General features: G+C 39.3%; 1 protein-coding gene and 1 pseudogene across 2 annotated transcripts in view; both read right to left on the bottom strand.

Annotated features, from left to right (window-relative positions):
- Nucleotides 1-14,801, bottom strand: part of ZNF445 (zinc finger protein 445) — a 40,777-nt gene that overhangs the window by 15,266 nt on the left and 10,710 nt on the right. The gene's annotated exons all lie outside the window — the stretch shown is intronic.
- LOC129507287 (solute carrier family 25 member 16-like) lies at nt 3,020-4,225 on the bottom strand (annotated as a pseudogene).

The following is a 14,801-nucleotide window of genomic DNA, read 5'->3' as shown; positions in this document are numbered from 1 at the left end:
TCAGTGGTTGAGCATCTGTCTTTGGCTCAGGTCATGATCCCAGGGTCTTGGGATCGAGTCCCATATTGGGCTCCCCGCAGGGAGCCTTGCCTCTCTCTCTCCCTCTGCCTCTGCCTCTCTGTGTCTCTCATGAATAAATAAATAAAATCATAAAAAAAAATAACACCAGAAAGAACCAAATCACTCATCTATTACTAGCGGGAATGTAAAATTGTACAGCTACTTTGGGAAGCAGTGCAGCGGTTTCTTAAAAACTCAACTAGTGTGGCTCAGCAGTTAAGCGCCTGCCTTTAAGGCATGATCCTAGGGTCCTGGGGATCGACTCCCACATCAGGCTCCCTGCAAGCCTGCTTCTCCCTCTGCCTAGGTCTCTGTGTCTCTCTGTGTCTCTCATGAATATATAAAATATTAAAAAAAAAAAAAAAAAAACTCGGGATCCCTGGGTGGCGCGGCGGTTTGGCGCCTGCCTTTGGCCCAGGGCGCGATCCTGGAGACCCGGGATCGAGTCCCGCGTCGGGCTCCCGGTGCATGGAGCCTGCTTCTCCCTCTGCCTGTGTCTCTGCCTCTCTCTCTCTCACTGTGTGCCTATCGTAAATAAATAAAAATTAAAAAAAAAAAAAAAAAAAAAACAAAACTCAACAGGTACCTGCCTACCATACAATCTAGTAGTTGCACACCTAGACATATATCCCAGAAAAATGAAAACTTATGTCCACAGAAAAACTTGTATACAATTGCACTGTATGCAATTGTTTGGGCTATTCATAATAGCCCAAATCTGGAAACCACCCAGATGTCCTGCAATGGATGAATAGTTAAGCAAAGGTACAACCATACTATGGAACACTACTTGCAATAAAAAGAATGAGTATTTGCAACAACTTGGATACATCTCCAGAGAATGATGATGAATGAAAAGAGCCAACCTGAAAAGGTTACATAGTATATGATTCTATTTATACAATATTCTTGAAAAAGATAGAAATGGACAGCAGATTAGAGGTTCCCAGGGTAGTTAAGGACTGCAAGGCAGAGTTGGAGGATATTATGGTTTTAATTAAGAACTGACTTCATTTTTGATATTTGACTGCTGACAGCTTTTAAGCCCAACACTCTTACTTCTCCTTCCTGCCAACATCTGGACAGTGAAATAAGAAAGTCCAGCTGCTCCCTTAGCACTGGCAGGAAGTTCAAAGTTCAAAGCGCACAGGCCCTGGCCCGTGTATAAAAATCCTCACCCCCGCTTCACTCTAACCATAATAAAAGCCAAAGCCAGTCACCTCTCCTTGCTCTCTGAAGCGATTTTTTTTTTTACATTTAAAACTACTTGAAAATAAGGATATCAATTCAAATCACGTTTTACATTTCTACTTAAGTTTATATTACACTAAAACTATTTTACACTGAAAAACAAGTTGATATATCATGACATAATGTCTTACAAACATTCTTTGACATTCACTTTTATATTACTGGATATTTCAAAGTCCACTTGAATAAATTTTCTATTATATACCAAATCACCTAACAAAAACAAATCTATAATGCCAATGTGCTTTGGTATTGAGATATATTGAATATCTGCTTTGATATATCAAGTGAGGATATTCAGTATTTATTATTACTTCCTTTGAGAAATCCATTGATTTTGGGATACCTGGGTGGCTCAGTTGGTTAAGCACCTACCTTCGACTCAGGTCAGTATCCCAGGGTCCTGAAATCAAGCCCTGTGTTGGGCTTCCTGCTCAGTGAGAAGCCTGCTTCTCCCTCTACCCATCCCTCCCTGCTTGTGCTTATTCCCTCTCTCTCAAATAAATAAAATCTTTAAAGAAAAATGAGAGAGAAATAACACTGATTTTTAGGACACATTTAAATCAGTCTTGGTCTGGGTGATGGGCACTTAGGGGAGCACTTGATGGGATGAGCACTGCGTGTTATTCCATATGTTGGCAAATTGAACACCAATAAAAAATAAATTGAAATAAAAAAATAAGTCTTGGTATTTAGTAATAACATTTGAACAATACCCAAACATTCTTCATTTATTGTTGAATTTCCACAAGACTAATTTTTAAATATTTATTTAAAAATGAAGAGAAAAAGTGTTAGTCCTATCTAGTGGAACAGAATTATGAGAAGAGAGAAAGTAAGAATGATCTTCAACGTTGGCTTCTAAGCTATGTTTTGTATAACTTAAACATTCAGTTCTCATCATTCTGGTGCAATAAAACCAAGCCTGTTTATTGTAATAATAATAACCAATATTAGAGTCTGAAAATCATGATCATAATTAATGCTTGGATTTAAAGCATGATGAAATGAATGGCAACCTCCTGGATCCCATTTTAAATTAGTTCTACTTCCAAATAATATTTTAAAACAGTTTTAAGGGCAGCCAGGTGGCTCAGCGGTTTAGCACCGCCTGCAGCCCAGGGTGTGATCCTGGAGACCCTGGATCGAGTCCCATGTCAGGCTCTCTGTATGATGCCTGCTTCTCCCTCTACCTGTGTCTCTGCCTCTCTCTCTCTCTCTCTCTCTCTCTCTCTATGAATAAATAAATAAAATCTTAAAAAAAAAGTTTTAAGTAACCTGATTAGCCAGCATCAGCTTAGGAATTTTTTCAGTGCTCTAAGATATAACTTTTGCCATCAAAAAGCACAGTTAAAGACTTTTGATTACTTATGAATAAAACAAATCAAGAACTAAAATACCAGTGCTTCCTATGACAAGGCCTTCAAGTAACATTCCCTCTAAAATTTTTTTTTAAGATTTTATTTATTTATTCATAACAGACACAGAGAGAGAGAGGCACAGACATTGCCAGAGGGTGAAGCAGGCTCCATGCAGGGAGCCTAGAATTCTAGGATCTTGCCCTGGGCTGAAGGCAGGCGCTCAACCACTGAGCCACCCAGGTGTCCCTCCCCCCAAAATTAAAGTAACATTTTATTTCTCCCTCTAAGAGCTTATTAAGGAAAAGAAATCACTTTTTTTTTTAGTTGAGGTAACAAAAACCTGCTCCCTAGTCATATGCTGTAAAAGCCACTGTTTGAGATGGAATATAGCAAATGTAATTAAGAAATAAACTACAGGGATCCCTGGGTGGCGCAGCGGTTTAGCGCCTGCCTTTGGCCCAGGGCGCGATCCTGGAGACCCGGGATCGAATCCCACGTCAGGCTCCCGGTGCATGGAGCCTGCTTCTCCCTCTGCCTGTGTCTCTGCCTCTCTCTCTCTCTCTCTGTGTGTGACTATCATAAATAAAAAAAAAAAGAAAGAAAGAAACTACAATATAATCCTTCTCAAATTCCATGGTGTCCATGGACATACTTCATAGTCTCCCGCATGATAAGATACTCTTCAGATTCTGGAAGAATAGTTCCTAATTATCTTTGCCAATGAATTACATCAAATGGATAGGATATGATCTGTGCTATTGCTCCAGCAACATCACCACAAAGTAAATTTATATCAGTTTTTAAAAAAATAAGACATTAGGATTATCTGATGAAGGTCTGCCAAAAAGAGTAGGAGCACAGGAAAACCTAATACTCTTTAAAGTACCAAAAGATAAAAATGAAACACTTGCATTTGGAGCCATTCCTAGCATAGTAGGCATCAGGCCTCTGTAAAATCCAAGAAAACCACCTTCATTTGCATAAGTTGTTTTGAATGCATGAATAATTCTTGCATAATTATGTTCCTCTTTCACCTGGGATGCTAGGCATACTCTAACCATGTTAAGAGGATTGGTACAGATAACTGCTGTCATACTTGCCATGGATGCAGCAATTTGTGCACATGGCCATAAACCCCTAGCTTTATAATAATTAACACTTTATAATGCTCAAATGCCATAAACTATATTGCACTGTAGAAAAAGATCCAAATCATCACTGCACATTCACTTTATACAATCAAAGGTATCCCTCCTTTTGGGGAATAGCACACAAAGCAGAAAATACTCCTAAATACATATAATGGTGATTGTGAGTTTGTAATAAAACTTACTCAATCCAAAAGAGCAACTGTTGTTTTGGCATAGCATCTGGCAATACCTCTAGCCCGAAAGGAGTACAACCAGAAGTCCCAGTGAGCAGTGGGCCCTCTGGCTCCTGCCACCTGTGGTACATTGGGAGGGGGAGTTGGCTGTTGCCAGCACTGCAGTCACCACCATGAGGATCAGGGCCATGTGAGGAGCTTTGGTCAACACTTCACAAAACACAGCCATGGTCAGAGCAGGTAGTGACAGGGCACCGACCTCCACACAAGTGGGACAGAATATCTCTTAAGACATTTTAGGCCAGCTTGGAGCCTGCCTTCCTTTTTCCAGAAGCCTCATTTAAGTGAGTAGTAAATCTCTTCATATCCATATTCATATATTCAATATATATTCATATTCATATTCATGAGTGCACCTGTGTCATCACTCTTAACGTCCAACCAAATATTTTGTAAAGAGGTCTATTCCACCAACAAGGGGTGACAAAAATACTATAAAAAAAAAAGGGGGAAACGTGAAAGATCTGTGTGGTGATGAAAATGCTCTGTATCTTGATTACATCAATGTCAATATCAGGTTGTATCACTGTACTACAGTTTCACAAGATGTTATTACTGAGACCATGGTTGGGGGTGGGTAAAGAATACATGGCATTTTTCTTGTGACTACATGTAAATATACAATTATTTCTTTTTTTTATATATACAATTATTTCAAAATGAGTTTTTTTTTTTAAAGAAATGCTCCTGTTGGAATAATATAGTCCTAAATATTCAATAAGTAAAAGAAGAAATAGCAAGGAAATTAGAAGACGTTTTGAAATAAGCAAAAATGAACACAAAACATCCCAAAACTAATAGGATGAAATTAACTTCAGGGAGTGCTTAGGGGGAATTTTATTCTGTGAATGAATATATTAATAAATTAATGCATAATTAATTTTTGCATATCCAAAAAAGAAAGATCTGAAATCAACCAACCCTTTTACCTTAAAAAACTGGAAAAAAGGGGATCCCTGGGTGGCGCAGCGGTTTGGCGCCTGCCTTTGGCCCAGGGCGCGATCCTGGAGACCCGAGATCGAATCCCACGTCGGGCTCCCGGTGCATGGAGCCTGCTTCTCCCTCTGCCTGTGTCTCTCTGCCTCTCTCTCTTTCTCTCTCTGTGACTATCATAAATAAAAAAAATAAATAAAAAATAAAATAAAAAAGATTTATGTATTAAAAAAAAAACTGGAAAAAGAAGGGCAAACTAAACCTGAAGCAAGTAGAAGGAAAGAAACAGTAAAGGATATAGTGGAAATTAATGAAACAAAGATTAGAAAAACAAAAAAGAAAATCAATGAACTAAAAACTTGGTTCACTGAAAAGATAATATTGATAAACCTTTAAACACACTGATGAAGAATAAAGATTCAAGTATGTAAATACAAAATGAAAGAAGTAGTATGTTTATGTATGTATGCTTATCCTACAGACTTTACAGGAATTTTTTTAAGATTTATTTGATAAAGAGAGCGAGCACAAGCAGAGGGAGTGGCAGGGAAAGGGAAAGGAAGCCGGATGCAGGACTTGATCTCGGGACCCTGGGATCATGACCTGAGCCAAAGGCAGATGCTTAACCCACTGAGCCACCCCGGTGCCGTTTATAGGAACTTTGAAAAATTATTTAAAAATAATTTTTTGGGGGGGAGGCAAGATGGTGGAAAAGGAGGGGACCTCATTTCATCTTGTCTCCTGGATTTAGACAACTACCAAATCATTCTGAACACCTATGAATTCCACCTGAGATATAAGAAAAGAATTGCTGGAAATCTACAAATAGAAAAGCAACCACTGTTTGCAAGGTAAGAGGTACAGAGAAGTGAATCTGAGGGGATATATTGGAAGATAATCAGCAGGGGGAGGGAGCCTCTGTAAGACAGCTACCAGAAAGTGTATAATCCCTGAGAACAATAGTGGAGCCTTTAGAAGTCTGCTCCAGTGAGAGATGACCCTGCTTGAGAGGTGATCAGGTGGTGGAGCGTCACAGAATCCTAGGTGGGACTGTGGGGTCTCAGAAAGAACAGGGGTGCCTGAGACAGCAGAGTTCCCAAGCACTGGTGCAGGGAAACTGGTAAGGATTATTGAGCCCAAGAGGGAACACTCAGCTTGGTTCTCCATGAACAGCAAACCACAGCATGACTGGATGAAAGCTCTCTTGTGGGGAACCTGCAAAGGAAAGAAAAGGGATGGCCCATGGCCTTCCACTGGGAGGAGTGGCAAGGGAGCGTGCACAACCAGGTGACTGCTGTCTTTGCGGGGGACCTGAAAAAGACAGATATGCAGCGACCCTCTCGCCTTCCCATGGGAGAATCGGTGCCCCGCACACAACACAGGAGTCTGCAGAGTTCAACACACACAAAAGTGAAGACCACTTATCCCTGAGAGTTTACTGAAAAGAGGGGATCTGATCTTTCAGCTCTGAGGCTGGAGATCTGCCTGGCCATTTTTATTTTCATCCTCTAAGGAGGCACAGAAAACAAAGCACATAAAGCAACGAGTAGCAGCTCAACAGAGTCCAGCCCCCTGGCAATGAGTGGTACAACTCCACCCAGGCAGACACCTGAGAATCAGCACATCACGTCCTTCCCTGTGAAGACCAGCTGGAACACCAAGTTTACAAAGCACACAAGACTGCAAAATTCAAGTACTAGGAAAAAATAGTATATAAAACTCGTAGTTTATATCTCATGATTCATTTAAGTTTCAGTTTAAAATCTTCCCTTTTTTCCTCTTTTCAACTAGTTTCTTATTTTATCAACTATAAGTCTTTAACATTCATTTTTTAATTTAAGTTTTTTAGATATATACTTGATTTTTGCCTTTCTTTTACTGTATTCAATTTTATTTTGTATATATAAGTTTGCCTTAACAATTCTGGGATTCAGTGTCTTCTAACAAACAGACCAAAATATAACCAGGACCAAGTGGATCACCTTGTTTTGTTCACTCTATGAGATTATATTTTCTTTGCTCCCACTCTGATTTTCATTTTTTCTTTTTCTTTTCTTTTTGGTTTCTAATCTCTTTGGATTTGTCTCATGTACATTTTGCTTCGATCGTGGTTGATATTTTTTATTTTGTTGATTCATTCATCCATTATTCTCTGGGAAAAATGAATAAAAAGAGGAATTTGCAACAAAAGAAAGAACCAGAGATACCACTCTCTACCACAGATCTAATTGATATGGAGATAAGTAAGATGTTGGAGCTGGAATTCAGAATAACAAATATAAAGTTACTAGCTGGGCTTGAAAAAGAGCATAAAAGATAGGAGAAAATCTCTTAGTACAGAAATTAGATCTAATCAGGCTGAAAGTAAAAATGCTCTGAGATGCAGCCTAAACTGGATGCTCTAACAGCTAGGGTAACTGAGGCAAAAAAGAGTAAGTGACATACAAGACAAGTTGATAGGAAGGAAGTTGAGGAAAAAAGAGAAAAACAACTAATACCATGAACAGAAGCTTCAATAAATCAGTGATGCCATAAAAAGAACCAACATTACAATATTATGGTGCCTGAGGGCAAAGGGAGAGAGAGATTGTCATAGCTGAAAATTCCCTAATCTGGAGAAAGAAACAGGCATTCATATCTAAGGGACAGAGAGGACAACTCTCAAAATCAATAAAAATAGATCAACACTCCCACATATAAGAGAGAAGCTTGCAAGTTTCAGACATAAAGAGAAAATACTGAAAGCAGCTCAAGACAAGAGGTTCCTCACTTACTGAGGAAGGAATATTACACTGATATCACTCCTATCCACAGAGAGGACTGGCATGATATATTCAGGGTACTGAGAAAAACATCCAGCCAAGAATATATTGACCTCTTTGGCTTTGTCTAGTGTGTATTTCCCTTGGATCATGGTTGATATTTTTGATTTGTTCACTCATTCATCCATTCCTCTTGAGCAAAATGACTAGAAGGAGGAAATCACAACAAAAGAAAGAACCAGAGATACTACTCTCTACCACAGATCTAATTGATACGGATATAAGATGGCAGAGCTGGAATTCAAGATTACAATGATGAAGTTACTAGCTGGGCTTGAAAAAAGCATAAAAGACGCTAGAGACGTTTTTTAGTGCAGAAGTAAGATCTAATCAGGCCAAAATTAAAAATACTCTGAGATACAGTCTAAACTGGGTGTTCCAACAGCCAGGGTAAATGAGGCAGAAGAGAGAAAGTAACATTGAAGAAGAGTTGATAGAAATTAAGTAAGGTGAAGAAAAGAGAGAAAAACAAGACCCATGGAGAGAGGCTTTGAGAAATCTTTTTATGATGTCATAAAAAGAACTAACACCAGAATTATTGAGGTGTGTGAAGATGAGGGAGAGGCAGAAGGTATATTTGAGCAAATCATAGCTGATAAATTCCCTAATCTGAGGAAAGAAACAGGCATTCAAGTCAAAGAGGTAGGGAGGAATGTTCCAAAAATCAATAAAAATAGATCAGTGCTGCTACATATAGTAGTGAAGCTTGCAAATTTCGGAGAAAAGAAAACTTCTTAAAGCAGTTTGAGACAAGTTCTTAATCTACAGTGGTATGAGACCTAGACGACAACAGACTGATCCACAGACCTGGCAGGCCAGAGAGGGCTGGCATGATATATTCAGGGTACTAAATAAGAATAGCATGCAGCTGAGAATATTTTATCCAGCAAGGCTGTCATTCAGAATGGACAGAGAGATAAAGAAGTTCTAGGACAGACAGAAACTGAAAGAATATGTGACCACCGAGCCAGTCCTGCAAGAAATATTAAGGGGGATCTTGTAAGCGAAGAGAGAGCCCAAGAGTAAGACAGACCAGAAATAGAGACAATGTACAGAAACAGGGGCTTTACAGGTAATACAATGGCACTAAATTCATGTCTTTCAATAGTTACTCTGAATGTAAATCAGTTAAATGCTCCAAACAAAAGACAAAGAATACCAGAGTGGGGGGGGGGGGACCAAGACTCATCCATATGCTGTCTACAAGAGACTCATTTTAGACTCCAGACTGAGAGTGAGGGGGTGGAGAACCACTTATCATGCAAATGGACCTCAAAAGAAAGCTGGGGTACAAATCTTTTTATCAGGCAAGTTACATTTAAATCACAGACTGTAATAAGACATGTAGGATGCCATATCATACATAAAAGGTCTATCCAACATGACTTAACAATTGTAAAAATTTCTGCTCCTAACTTGGGAGCAGCCAATTATATCAACCAATTGATAACCAAAGTAAAGAAACACACCGATAATACTTTAATAGTAGACCTCCCCACCCCACTCACAGTAATGGACAGATCATCTAAAGTAGAAGATGAATAAGGATCAAGGGCTTTGAATGACACACTGGACCACATGGACTTCACAGATATATACAGAGCACTCCGCCCTAACGCAACAGAATACACAGTCTTCTCAACTGCACATGGCACATTCTCCAGAACAGATCACATACTGGGTCACAAATCAGGTCTCAACTGATACCAAGAGAATGAGATTACTCCCTGCCTATTTTCAGACCGCAATGCATTGAAATTTAAATTCAAACAACAGAGTAAATTTGGAAGGAACTCAAACACTTGAAGGTTAAAGAGCATCCTAGTGTAGAGTGAACACGTCAAACAGGAATTAAAGAAGAACTTTTAAAAAATTCATGGAGACAAATGAAAACACAACTGTTCAATACCTTTGGGATACAGCAGAGGTGGTCCTAAGAGGGAAGTACACTGTAATACAAGTCTCTCTCAAGAATTAGAAAAATCTCATACACAAGCTAACCTTACACCTAAAAGAGCTAGAGAATGAACATCAAATAAAGCCTAAACCAAGCAGGAGAAGAAAAATAATAAAGATTAGAGCAGAACTCAATGAAATAGAGACCAGAAGAACTGTAGAACAGATCAACAAAACTAGGAGCTGGTTCTCTGAAAGAACTAATAAGATCAACAAGCCCCTAGCCAGGCTTATCAAAAAGAAAAGAAAAGAAAAGAAAAAAGAAAAGAAAAGGGACCCGAATTAATAAGATCATGAATGAAAGAGGAGAGACATGACCAACACCAAGGAAATACAAGGAATTTTAAGAACATAGTATGAGTAACTATACGCCAACAAATTAGGCAATCTGGAAGAATGGATGCATTCCTGGAAATTTATAAACTACCAAAAGCGAAACAGGAAGAAGTAGAAAAGCTGAATGTACCAATAACCACCAAAGTATTAAAGCACTTATCACAAATCTCCCAACAAACAATAGTCTAGGGCCAGATGTCGTCCTGGCAGAATTCTACCAAACATTTAAAGAAGAATATCTATCTATATTCCTGAATATGTTTTTAAAAAATAAAAATGAAAGCTTCCACACTAATTTTTACATTTTTTATTTAAATTTGCCAACATATAGTGTAACACTCAGTGCTCATCCATCACCTGCTCCCCTCAGTGCCCATCACCGACTTACTCCATCCCCCCACCCACCTCCCCTTCCATTAAGCTTTGTGTATTTCCCAGAGTTAGGTGTCTCATGGTTTGTGTCTCTAATTTTTCACACTCAGTTCCTCTCCTTTCCCCTATAATCCCTTTCACTATTTCTTATATTCCTTGTATGGGTGAAACCATATAGTGATTGTCCTTTTCCGACTGACTTATTTCACTCAGCATCATACCCTCCAGTTCCACCCATGTGGAAGCAAATGGTGGGTATTGTCGTTTCTAATGACTGAGTAATAGTGTGTGTGTGTGTGTGTGTGTGTGTGTGTGTATACCACATCTTCTTTAACCAGTCATCTTTCGATGGACACCGAGGCTCCTTCCACCATTTGGCTATTGTGGGCATTGCTGCTATGAATATTGGGGTGCAGGTGCTCCAGCGTTCCACTGCATCTGTATCTTTGGGATAAATACCCAATTGTGCAATTGCTGGGTCATAGGATAGCCCTGTTTTTAACTTCTTGAGGAACCTCCACACTGTTTTCCAGACTGGTTGCCCCAGCTTGCATTCCCACCAACAGTGCAAGGGAGTTCCCCTTCCTCCACATCCTCTCCAACATTTGTCGTTTCCTCTCTTGCTAATTTTCACCATTTTCAATGGTGTAAGGTGGTACCTCATTGTGGTTTTTATTTGTATTTCCCTGATGGCAAGTGATGCGGAGCATTTTCTCATTTGTTTGTTGGCCATGTCTATGTCTTCCTCTGTGAAATTTTTGTTCATGTCTTTTGCCCATTTCATGATTGGATTGTTTGTTTCTAGGGTGTTGGGTTTAATAAGTTCTTTGTAGATCTTGGATATTAGCTCTTTATCTGATAGGTCATTTCCAAATATCTTCTCCCATTCTGTAGGCTTTTAGTTTTGCCGTTTCTTTTGTTGTGTAAAAGCATTTTTTCTTGAATAAATCCCAAGAGTTTGTGTTTGCTTTCCCTCGCCTTCATAGATGTACCTTGCAAGAAGTTACCGAGGCCAAGTACAAAAAGGTTGTTGCCTGTGTTCTCCTCCAGCATTTTGATGAATTCTTGTCTCACATTTAGATCTTTCATACATTTTGAGTTTATCTTTCTGTTTGGTGTAAGAGAATGTACTAGTTTCATTCTTCTGCATGTGACTGTCCAATTTTCCCAGCACCATTTGTTGAAGAGACTGACCTTTTTCCAGTGGATAGTCTTTCCTACATTGTTGAACATTAGTCAGCCGTAGAGTTGAGGGCCCATTTCTGGGTTCTCTAATAGTTCCATTAATCTGTGTCTGTTCTTGTGCCAGGACCACACTACCTTGATGATCACAGCTTTGTAGTACAGCTTAAAATCTGGCATTAAGGGCAGCCCAGGTGGCTCAGCAGTTTAGCACAGCCTTCAGTACGGGGCGTGATCCTAGAGACCCAGGACTGAGTCCCATATTGGGCTTCCTGCATGGAGCCTGCTTCTCCCTCTGCCTGTGTCTCTGTGTGTCTCTCTCTCTGTGTCTCTCATGAATAAATAAATAAAATCTTAAAAAAAAAAATCTGGCATTGTGATGCCCCCAGAATTGGTTTTCTTTTTCAGTAATCCTCTATTTGGGGTCTTTTCTGATTCCATACAAATTTTTTTTTAATTTTTATTTATTTATGATAGTCACACACACACACAGGGGGGGGGGGGCAGAGACATAGGCAGAGGGAGAAGCAGGCTCCATGCACCGGGAGCCCGACGTGGGATTCGATCCTGGGTCTCCAGGATCGCGCCCTGGGCCAAAGGCAGGCGCCAAACCACTGCGCCACCCAGGGATCCCTCCATACAAATTTTTAAATTCTTTGTTCCAACTCTGTAAAGTCCATGATATTTTGATAGGGATTACATTTAACATGTAAATTACCCTGGGTAGCATAGACATTTAAACAATATTTATTCTTCCAATTCATGAGCATGGAATGTTTTTCCACCTCTTTGTGTCTTCTTCAATTTCCTTCAGAAGTGTCCTGTAGTCTACGGCCATACCACCCTGAACGCGCCCGATCTCGTCAGAAGTGTCCTGTAGTTTTTAGGGTATAGATCCTTTACCTCTTTGGTTAGGTTTATTCCTAGGTATCTTATGCTTTTAGGTGCAAATGTAAATGGGATTGATTCCTTAATTTCTCTTTCTTCAGTCTGTTAGTTTATAGAAATGCCACTGATTTTTGGGCATTGATTTTGTATCCTGTCACACTGCTGAATTGCTGTATGAGTTCTAGCAATCTTGGGGTGGAGTCTTTCGGGTTTTCTACATACAATATCATGTCACCTGTGAAGAGGGAGAGTTTGACATCTTTGCCAATTTGAATGCCTTTTATTTCCTTTTGTCGCCTGACTCCTTAGGCTAGGACTTCTGCTACAATGTTGAACAAAGGTGGTGAGAGTGGACATCCCTCTCACCTTCCTGATCTTAGGGGAAAGGCTCTCAGTTTTTCCCCACTGAGAATGATATTCACTGTGGGCTTTTCAGAAATGGCTTTTAAGATGCTGAGGAATGTTCCCTCTATCCCTACACTTTGAAGAGTTTTAACCAGGAACTGATGCTGTATTTTGTCAAATGCTTTTCTGCATCTATTGAAAAGATCATATGGTTCTTGTTTTTTCTTTTATTGATATAATCTATCATGTTCATTGTTTTGCAAATGTTGAACCCCCTTTGCGTTCTGGGGATAAACCCCACTTGGTCATGGTGAATAATCCTCTTAATGTACTTTTGGATCCTATTGCCTAGTATCTTGGTGAGAATTTTTGCATCATATTCATTAGGTATATTGGCATATAATTATTTAGGCGGGATCTTTGTCTGGTTTTGGAATCAAGGTAATACTGGCTCTACCCCTTCATTTTCAGGACCCTTTGAATGATAAATGATTCTCCACCCCTTCATTTTCAGGTCCTTAGTTTTAAAATGAGTCTCTAGGGATCCCTGTGTGGCTCAGCAGTTTGGTGCCTGCCTTCAGCCCAGGCCGTGATCCTGGAGTCCTGGGATGGAGTGCCACATCAGGCTTCCTGCATGAAGCCTGCTTCTTCTCTGTGTCTCTACCTCTCTCTCTGTGTGTCTCTCATGAATAAATAAAATCTTTAAAAGTAAATAAATAAATAAATAAGTGAGTCTCTAGTAGATGGGCATATACATAGGTCTTGCTTTTTTATTGCTTTAGGATTCTTTGGGATTCCTCTTTCTTTTACAGGGTCCCCGTTAATATTTCTTGCAGATCTGGTTTAGTTGTCACATATTCTTTAAGTTTCTGCCTACACTAAAAGCTCTTTATCTCTCCTTCTATCTTGAATGACATCTTGCTGGATAAAGTATTCTTGGCTGCATGTCCTTCTCATTTAGTACCCTGTATATATCATGCTAGCACTTTCTGGCATGCCAGGGTTCTGTGGAGAGGTCTGCTGTTAATCTGATATTTCTCCCCATGTAAGTTAAGTATCTCTTCTCTCAAGCTGCTTTAAGAATTTTCTTTGAAATTTGCAAGTTTCACTATTAGATATCGAAGTATTGAACAGTTTTGATTTCTTTGGGGCAGGGGATCCTTTCTATCTCTTGTATTTCAATGCCTGTTTCCTTCCCCCAGATTAGGGAAGTTCTCAGCTATGATTTGTTCAAATATACTTTGTGGTCCTCTCTCTCTCTCTCTCTCAACCTCTTCTGAAATCCCAATTAGACATATATTCTTCCCTCTCAAGCTATCATTTATTTCCTTCTGCCTGTCCTCATGGGCTCTTAGTTGTTTTTCTCTTTTTTTCCTCAGCTTCCTTCCTTTCCATCAACTTGTCTTCTATGCCACTCACTCTCTTCCACCTCATTAACCCTAGCACTTAGTGCTCTAAGTTTGGACTGCATCTTGGTTAATCTATTTTTAATTTCAGCCTGATTAGGTCTCAATTCTGCAGTATGGCAGTATCTAGAATCCTTTATGCTTTTTTCCAGAGCCACCAGTAACTTTATAATTAATTGTACTTCAGAATTGAATTTCTAACATCATATTGAAATCCAAATTCTGTACATTTGTGACATAGAGTATTGCTTCCAGTTCTTTGTTTCGTGGTGAATTCTTCCTTCCAGTTATTTTGTGCAGTGCAGAGTGGCTGAATGAGTGAGCGGAGTCAAAAATATCAACCACAACCTAAGGAAAATACACCCTTTATGATTCTGAAGAGCTCAGAGACCAGAAAATTAAAGGAAAAGAAGAACAGAATGAAATAAAAGGACCACTAATGTGAAAAACAAATTTTAAAACAAAGTAGTAAAAATAAAAAACAAAGAAGAAAAAAAAAAGAGAA

Source organism: Nyctereutes procyonoides, unplaced genomic scaffold (assembly GCF_905146905.1).
Source record: "Nyctereutes procyonoides isolate TBG_1078 unplaced genomic scaffold, NYPRO_anot_genome, whole genome shotgun sequence".
Lineage (NCBI taxonomy): Eukaryota > Metazoa > Chordata > Mammalia > Carnivora > Canidae > Nyctereutes > Nyctereutes procyonoides.
This window is presented reverse-complemented; position numbering and strand designations above follow the sequence as displayed.